The sequence below is a fragment of the Phyllobates terribilis genome, unplaced genomic scaffold (assembly GCF_046119375.1).
Source record: "Phyllobates terribilis strain yellow unplaced genomic scaffold, ASM4611937v1 Scaffold_3__8_contigs__length_932513732, whole genome shotgun sequence".
NCBI classification, from domain to species: Eukaryota; Metazoa; Chordata; class Amphibia; order Anura; family Dendrobatidae; genus Phyllobates; species Phyllobates terribilis.
Window position 1 is genome coordinate 46,667,297 of NW_027362763.1, and position 9,882 is coordinate 46,677,178.

Genomic DNA, 9,882 nt, shown 5'->3' on the forward strand with positions numbered 1-9,882 from the left:
CAGGAGTATATACTATGTCATGGATGCAGGAGTATATACTGTGTCATGGATGCAGGAGTATATACTATGTCATGGATGCAGGAGTATATACTATGTCATGGATGCAGGAGTATATACTGTGTCATGGATGCAGGAGTATATACTATGTCATGGATGCAGGAGTATATACTGTGTCATGGATGCAGGAGTATATACTATGTCATGGATGCAGGAGTATATACTATGTCATGGATGCAGGAGTATATACTATGTCATGGATGCAGGAGTATATACTGTGTCATGGATGCAGGAGTATATACTATGTCATGGATGCAGGAGTATATACTGTGTCATGGATGCAGGAGTATATACTGTGTCATGGATACAGGAGTATATACTATGTCATGGATGCAGGAGTATATACTGTGTCATGGATGCAGGAGTATATACTATGTCATGGATGCAGGAGTATATACTGTGTCATGGATGCAGGAGTATATACTATGTCATGGATGCAGGAGTATATACTGTGTCATGGATGCAGGAGTATATACTATGTCATGGATGCAGGAGTATATACTATGTCATGGATGCAGGAGTATATACTATGTCATGGATGCAGGAGTATATACTATGTCATGGATGCAGGAGTATATACTGTGTCATGGATGCAGGAGTATATACTATGTCATGGATGCAGGAGTATATACTATGTCATGGATGCAGGAGTATATACTATGTCATGGATGCAGGAGTATATACTATGTCATGGATACAGGAGTATATACTATGTCATGGATGCAGGAGTATATACTATGTCATGGATGCAGGAGTATATACTATGTCATGGATACAGGAGTATATACTATGTCATGGATGCAGGAGTATATACTATGTCATGGATGCAGGAGTATATACTATGTCATGGATGCAGGAGTATATACTGTGACATGGATACTGGAGTATATACTATGTCATGGATGCAGGAGTATATACTATGTCATGGATACAGGAGTATATACTGTGACATGGATACTGGAGTATATACTATGTCATGGATGCAGGAGTATATACTATGTCATGGATGCAGGAGTATATACTATGTCATGGATGCAGGAGTATATACTATGTCATGGATACAGGAGTATATACTATGTCATGGATAAAGGAGTATATACTATGTCATGGATACAGGAGTATATACTATGTCATGGATGCAGGAGTATATACTGTGACATGGATACAGGAGTATATACTATGTCATGGATGCAGGAGTATATACTATGTCATGGATGCAGGAGTATATACTGTGACATGGATACAGGAGTATATACTATGTCATGGATATAGGAGTATATACTATGTCATGGATGCAGGAGTATATACTGTGTCATGGATGCAGGAGTATATACTGTGACATGGATACAGGAGTATATACTATGTCATGGATACAGGAGTATATACTATGTCATGGATGCAGGAGTATATACTGTGACATGGATACTGGAGTATATACTATGTCATGGATGCAGGAGTATATAATGTGACATGGATACAGGAGTATATACTATGTCATGGATGTAGGAGTATATACTATGTCATGGATGCAGGAGTATATACTATGTCATGGATATAGGAGTATATACTATATTCATACAGTTTGCTATATCTTTTCCCACATTACACTGGATTATCTAACGTTCACTTACTATTATATTTGGTGCCATCTAGTGACTGTTTCAGGGTATTACCTTGTAAACTGTTCAAACCAGAAAATACTTAAATGTTTGTTGTTTTTTCACTTTCCCTTTACATAAATCAGTGGAACAGCGGTTTATCAGAAAGCTTCTCATCTATTCTTATCTGCTTATTTCTCTCTATATGAACCTCTTCTTCTTCTTCTTCTCCTCCTTTTTTCTTCCAACTCTGAAAACAGCTCAAAACCATATTTGTCAAAGCAAGACAGATTGCCGCCACAAGAAGTGAGGTGTCAGGTTACACCCACTAACTTACTTTAAGGAGCAGAGAGAGGAATCATGAGGGGGAAGAATCAGCAGATCATGCTGCAGTTAGTGAGTACTAATAGCTTCTCCCAGAGCTGGATTCACAGCCGCACAGCTCAATAATGCTGTACAATGCCCTCCATTCTGCTGCTGCTTCTGAACATGTGCTGGATACAGACAGGAGAGCAGGAATCCCTCATGTCTGTGTGTGCTGTGTATGGGAGACATCATAGCCGCTCGTCTACACCCACCAGCTCAGAGACAACCGAATATTAGATTTAGAGTTTGCAGACTGGAAAACTAGTGAAAAATATCGGATAGCAGTCAGATAACAGCCAGGATTGGTGTTATTCCTTATGTACACATACACCGGCTTTTCTCCTGAAATGACAGTTATGCTTTAAAGGCATTGTTCAGACTTAGGATATTGTCCTTAGTATTGGTCATTGTTATCAGATCAGTGAGGGTCTCATGTCCGGTGTAGCGTCGGCGTCCCTGCCCCCTGCTAGGCAGGGACGCCGTTCCCCTCACCTCTCTGCTCCGTGCCCGGCGGCTTCCTCCCGCTCTGCTGGCAGCGCGCGCTGCTTCCCGGCCTCTGTGCTTAGGGCGCGCGCGCTCCCCCTCTCTTAAAGGGGCCGCGCGCGCCGTCCTAAGGAGTCCCCGGCCAATGGCCGGAGGACCTCACCATATATAAGGCACCTCCTCCAAGATGGAGGTGCCCGAGCAATGTTGTTGCAAAGCCTTCACTCTGCTTCAGCCCTCAGGTCCCGTTACCAGTTACCTGCCAGTCACCTGCCAGATTCCTGCTTGTTACCTGCCAGTCACCTGCCAGATTCCTGCTTGATACCTGCCTGATATCCGCCTACCTGCTTGTAAGCCTGCGGTCCGACGGTCTGCCTTCCGACACCTGTCAGTCTGTCTATGGACCAGCCTGCCCTCTCACCTGGGAGCGCTCGCCTGCTACCTGCCTGCTAGCCTACCTGGAGGCTCTGCCGTCACTTTCCGTGACCACCTGCCTGTCCAGAGACTCTTGCCCGCTCACCTGGGAGCGCTCACCTGCTACCTGCCTGCTAGCCTACCTGGAGGCTCTGCCGTCACTTGCCGTGACCACCTGGCCGTCCAGAGACTCTTGCCCGCTCACCTGGGAGCGTCCACCTTCTACCTGTCTGCTAGTCTACCCAGAGACTGTCCCTGTCACTTGCTGTGACTACCTGCCCTTCTACCCAGAGACTGTCCCTGTCACTTGCCGTGACTACCTGCCCTTCTACCCAGACACTGTCCCTGTCCTTGCCGTGACTACCTGCCCGTCTTCCCTGGGAGCCACCCGCTTCCTTACAAGGACTGCCCCCTTGTATAGTTGCACAGAGGTTCCACCTCCCAGTCCCGTTACAGTTTGCTCGGGCCATGGAACCCGGTGGCCCCCCAGATCTCCGATCTGCACCAGGAAGTCTTACGTCAGAAAACTCAGCAGGAGGTGGTACTGTCCTATCTACGGTCCGTTAACTCTCGTCTAGGCGCATTGTGTGACTCGTCTATGTCTACCTCTGGTCCATCCGTGCCCATTCCTGCGGTACCGCAATCCAGTCCCTTCATGGTACCCGACTATGGACCTCGGCTTCTGGCACCTTTGCCGGCGAACCTACTTTAGCTCGGGGTTTCATAAACCAGTGCACCCTGCACTTTGAGCTATTGGCATACCAGTTCATCTCCGACCGGGCCAAGGTGGCCTTCATCATGTCCCATCTCACTGGGGAGGCACTGGCATGGCTAAATCCCCTGTGGGAGAGAGGGGATCCCCTGGTGTCCGACCTGCCGTCTTTCCTCGCTGCTTTCCGGAAAGTCTTCGATGAACCAAATATTAATGTCATCCCACCTACTGTAATGTCACCCATCCTTTGTAGACTGTGAGCCCTCGCGGGCAGGGTCCTCGCTCCTCCTGTACCAGTCGCTGACTCGTTTTGTTAAAGATTATTGTAATTGTATTTGCTATGTATACATAAATGGCGCTATAATAATAAATAATAATAATTTAGATTCCTCTTCTATTCATTCACTTTGCTGAAAAATAAACTATTAATTTCTAGTTTTTTGAAAACTTCTTACTGTGCAACACCTTTTTTCTACATTTTTCACTTTTTCTTTCTTTCTTTCTTTCTCTTTATCTCTATCTTCCTCTCTTTCTCTTTTTTTATTTGTTCTCTTTTTTCTTTTTCTTTCACTCTCTTTTTCTCTTTTCTCTTTGTCTCTCTCCTACTCTCTCTCTTTCTTTTTTCTCTCTTTTTCTTTCTCCCTCTTTTTTCTTTCTTTTTCTCGTTCTCTCTTTTGCTGTATTTCTCTTTCTTTCTCCCTCTCTCTTTCTTTCTCTTTTTCTCCCTCTCTCTTTCTCCCTCTCTTTCTTTCTCTTTTTCTCCCTCTCTCTTTCTTTCTTTTTCTCCCTCTCTCTTTCTCCTTCTCTTTCTTTCTCTTTTTCTCCCTCTCTCCTTCTCCCTCTCTTTCTTTCTCTTTTTCTCACTCTCTCTTTCTCCCTCTCTTTCTTTTTATCTCTTTCTTTTTCACTTTCTCCCTCTTTTTTCTTTCTTTTTCTCGATCTCTCTTTCTCCCTTTTTCTCCCTCTATCTTTCTCCCTCTCTTTCTTTATCTTTTTCTCCCTCTATCTTTCTCCCTCTCTTTCTTTCTCTTTTTCTCCCTCTCTCTTTCTCCCTCTTTCTTTCTCTTTTTCTCCCTCTCTTTCTTTCTCTTTTTCTCTTTTTCTCCCTCTCTCTTTCTCCCTCCCTCTTTCTTTCTCTCTTTTTTTCTCTTTCTTTCTCCCTCTCTCTTTCTCCCTCTCTCTTTCTTTCTCTTTTTCTCCCTCTTTCTTTCTCTCTTTTGTTATCTTTCTCTCTCTCTCTTTTTTTCTCTTTCTCTCTTTCTCTATTTTTCTCTCTCGTTTTCTTTTTCTCTTATTTCTCCTTTTATGTGTTTTTTTTGTCTTTTCTCTTTTCTTCACCCTTTGTTCCATGTTTATTTCAGGGTTTCTTCTCTTTCCTTACCCAGCATTTTCCAAGCAATTAGAAGCTTTCCAGTAATGCATTTTACATTGAATTTAATCAACGCTAATTCAAATTTTGGGGGCAAGATTCAGGAATTGGTGGCATTTTTTTTCCTGAAGTCTTTTTTTTGGCATATTTTTGGTCGTTCTCTGAACGCTTTTTTTTTAGCTTTCCCATTGACTTCAATTATAATCTATAGAACGTCACTTCTTTTAAGCGCTTGGGGTCTTCAAAGAACATGTGACCAGCGAGTCATTTTTCCATTGTAGCGCACTCTTTTATTGTTTTGAGTGTTAAGTTAGGACATTCTCAGGTGGGTTACGGAGCATAATGCCATGTGCACCCACCCTTCATGACCTACTCTTCAAACCTCTCAGTCCTCCCCAGATGTCAGGTCCTAATGGCTGGGATCCAAGGAGTAACATTTCTCCTTGGGGAGAGTGAGATGCCGAGGCTGGCATGCCAGGGTGAGGAGACTTTTAAGCCTTGCAATGCTCCTCTGGGAAATTAAGTATGCAAATTGTCTCTTCAGAGAGGAAGAGGACTAGAACTCTAGCGCCACCTACAGGAAGTAGCGATCCTAAAAGTCAATATCGACCGTTTTACAAGCCATAATATGACAACATAAAAGCCAAAACCAAAATCTCAATTTGCAGACACTGTGTTTCAGGGTACTGCCCCTCATCAGTGCAAAGTAAGAGATCTGGTTTGGCTGGGTGAGGGGCGTCTGAACTGGATCCAAGGGGTAACATTTCTCCTTGCAGAGAAAGCCTGGCATGCCGAGGCTGACAGGTCATTCTGCACAGGCACATCAGGGACAAATATAGAATTATTATTTTTTTAATTAAAAGCAAAAGAAAGAAAAAAATCCGTAATCCTGCACATAAGTATTGCCTCATTGTATATTACTGCCATACTGTACATAAATAATGCCTTAATATATTATTCTGTCATACTGTACATGGATAATGAACATAATTAACATACAGGCTCTATGATCTTGATATGTAGGACCACCTCAGAGTGCCCCAAAATAGGCAAACCGGACCCCCTGACAGCACATATAGCAACACTGGACATTAGATATCCTCCATCTACAGCGCGGGACGGTTGCCCCCCAGGGTGATCCCACAATGACAGCCGCAGCCCCTCCTCCCCTGAAGTATCAATGCCCTGACTACTGTGATCTGAGTGATGTCTTCATGTGAGCAGAAGGCAAGAGCACCCTGTTATACTGCCTCCTGCTGGCCACATTCAATATCTCCTCTAAAAGAAGTAATTATTATAGAAACTAACTTTTCATCTCTGTAGAGTGACGGTTACTGACAGCTCTGCAGCCGGATCTGTATATGGCGGCACTCTACTGCATGACGATATAACTGGAGAAAGACTTATGGTGTTAACAAACACGTATACTGTGTGCAGGCCAGAAATCACAGTAATACACACAGTGATGTCACAGTACAGGGAAAATACACACAGTGATGTCACAGTACAGGGATAATACACACAGTGATGTCACAGTACAGGGATAATACACACAGTGATGTCACAGTACAGCGATAATACACACAGTGATGTCACAGTACAGGGATAATACACACAGTGATGTCACAGTACAGAGATAATACACACAGTGATGTTACAGTACAGGGATAATACACACAGTGATGTCACAGTACAGGGATAATACACACAGTGATGTCACAGTACAGGGATAATACACACAGTGATGTTACAGTACAGAGATAATACACACAGTGATGTTACAGTACAGGGATAATACACACAGTGATGTCACAGTACAGGGATAATACACACAGTGATGTCACAGTACAGGGATAATACACACAGTGATGTCACAGTACAGGGATAATACACACAGTGATGTCACAGTACAGGGATAATACACACAGTGATGTCACAGTACAGGGATAATACACACAGTGATGTGACAGTACAGAGATAATACACACAGTGATGTCACAGTACAGGGATAATACACACAGTGATGTCACAGTACAGGGATAATACACACAGTGATGTGACAGTACAGAGATAATACACACAGTGATGTCACAGTATAGGGAAAATACACACAGTGATGTCACAGTATAGGGAAAATACACACAGTGATGTCACAGTACAGGGAAAATACACACAGTGATGTCACAGTACAGAGATAATACACAGTGATGATATAGTATAGAGATAATACACATAGTGATGTCACAGTACAGGAATAATACACACAGTGATGTCACAGTACAGGGATAATACACACAGTGATGTCACAGTACAGGGATAATACACACAGTGATGTCACAGTACAGGGATAATACACACAGTGATGTCACAGTATAGGGAAAATACACACAGTGATGTCACAGTATAGGGAAAATACACACAGTGATGTCACAGTACAGGGAAAATACACACAGTGATGTCACAGTACAGGGATAATACACACAGTGATGTCACAGTACAGGGATAATACACACAGTGATGTCACAGTATAGGGAAAATACACACAGTGATGTCACAGTACAGGGGAAATACACACAGTGATGTCACAGTATAGGGAAAATACACACAGTGATGTCACAGTACAGTGATAATACACACAGTGATGTCACAGTACAGGGATAATATACACAGTGATGTCACAGTACATGGATAATACACATAGTGATGTCACAGTACAGGAATAATACACACAGTGATGTCACAGTACAGGGATAATACACACAGTGATGTCACAGTACAGGGATAATACACACAGTGATGTCACAGTACAGAGATAATTCACATAGTGATGTCACAGTACAGGGATAATACACACAGTGATGTCACAGTACAGGGATAATATACACAGTGATGTTATAGTATAGAGATAATAGACACAGTGATGATATAGTATAGAGATAATACACATAGTGATGTCACAGTACAGGAATAATACACACAGTGATGTCACAGTACAGGTATAATATACACAGTGATGTCACAGTACAGGGATAATACACACAGTGATGTCACAGTACAGGGATAATACACACAGTGATGTCACAGTACAGAGATAATACACATAGTGATGTCACAGTACAGGAATAATATACACAGCGATGTCACAGTACATGGATAATACACACAGTGATGTCACAGTACAGAGATAATACACAGTGATGATATAGTATAGAGATAATACACACAGTGATGTCACAGTACAGGAATAATACACACAGTGATGTCACAGTACAGGGATAATACACACAGTGATGTCACAGTACTGGGATAATACACACAGTGATGTCACAGTACAGTGATAATACACACAGTGATGTCACAGTACAGAGATAATACACACAGTGATGTCACAGTACAGGGATATTACACACAGTGATGTCACAGTACAGGGATAATACACACAGTGATGATATAGTATAGAGATAATACACACAGTAATGTCACAGTACAGGGATAATACACACAGTGATGTCACAGAACAGAGATAATACACACAGTGATGTCACAGTACAGAGATAATACACACAGTGATTTCACAGTACAGGGATAATACACACAGTGATGTCACAGTACAGGGATAATACACACAGTGATGTCACAGTACAGAAATAATACACACAGTGATGTCACAGTACAGAGATAATACACACAGTGATGTCACAGTACAGGGATAATACACACAGTGATGTCACAGTACAGGGATAATACACACAGTGATGGCACAGTACAGGGATAATGCACACAGTGATGTCACAGAAGAGGGATAATACACACAGTAATGTCACAGCACAGGGATAATGCACACAGTGATGTCACAGTGCAGAGATAATAAACACAGCGATGTCACAGTACAGGGATAATACACACAGTGATGTCACAGTACAAAGATGATACACATGGTGATATCACAGTACAGGGATAATACACACAGTGATGTCACAGTACAGATATAATATACACAGCGATGTCACAATACAGGGATAATGCACACAGTGATGTCACAGTAAAGAGATAATACACACAGTGATGTCACAGTACAGAGATAATACACACAGTGATGTCACAGTACAGGGATAATACACACAGTGATGTCACAGCACAGGGATAATACACACAGTGATGTCACAGCACAGGGATAATACACACAGTGATTTCACACTACAGGGATAATACACACAGTGATGTCACAGCACAGGGATAATACACACAGTGATGTCACAACACAGGGATAATACACACAGTGATGTCACAGCACAGGGATAATACACACAGTGATGTCACAGTACAGAGATACTACACACAGTGATGTCACAGTACAGAGATAATACACACAGTGATGTCACAGTACAGAGATAATACACACAGTGATGTCACAGTACAGGGATAATACACACAGCGATGTCACAGTACAGGGATAATACACACAGCGATGTCACAGTACAGAGATAATACACACAGCGATGTCACAGTACAGGGATAATGAACACAGCGATGTCACAGTACAGGGATAATACACACAGTGATGTCACAGTACAGGGATAATACACACAGTGATGTCACAGTACAAAGATAATTCACACAGTGATGTCACAGTACAGGGATAATACACACAGTGATGTCACAGTACAGATATAATATACACAGCGATGTCACAGTACAGGGATAATGCACACAGCGATGTCACAGTATAGAGATAATACACACAGTGATGTCACAGTACAGAGATAATACACACAGTGATGTCACAGTACAGGGATAATACACACAGTGATGTCACAGCACAGGGATAATACACACAGTGATGTCACAGCACAGGGATAATACACACAGTGATGTCACAGTAC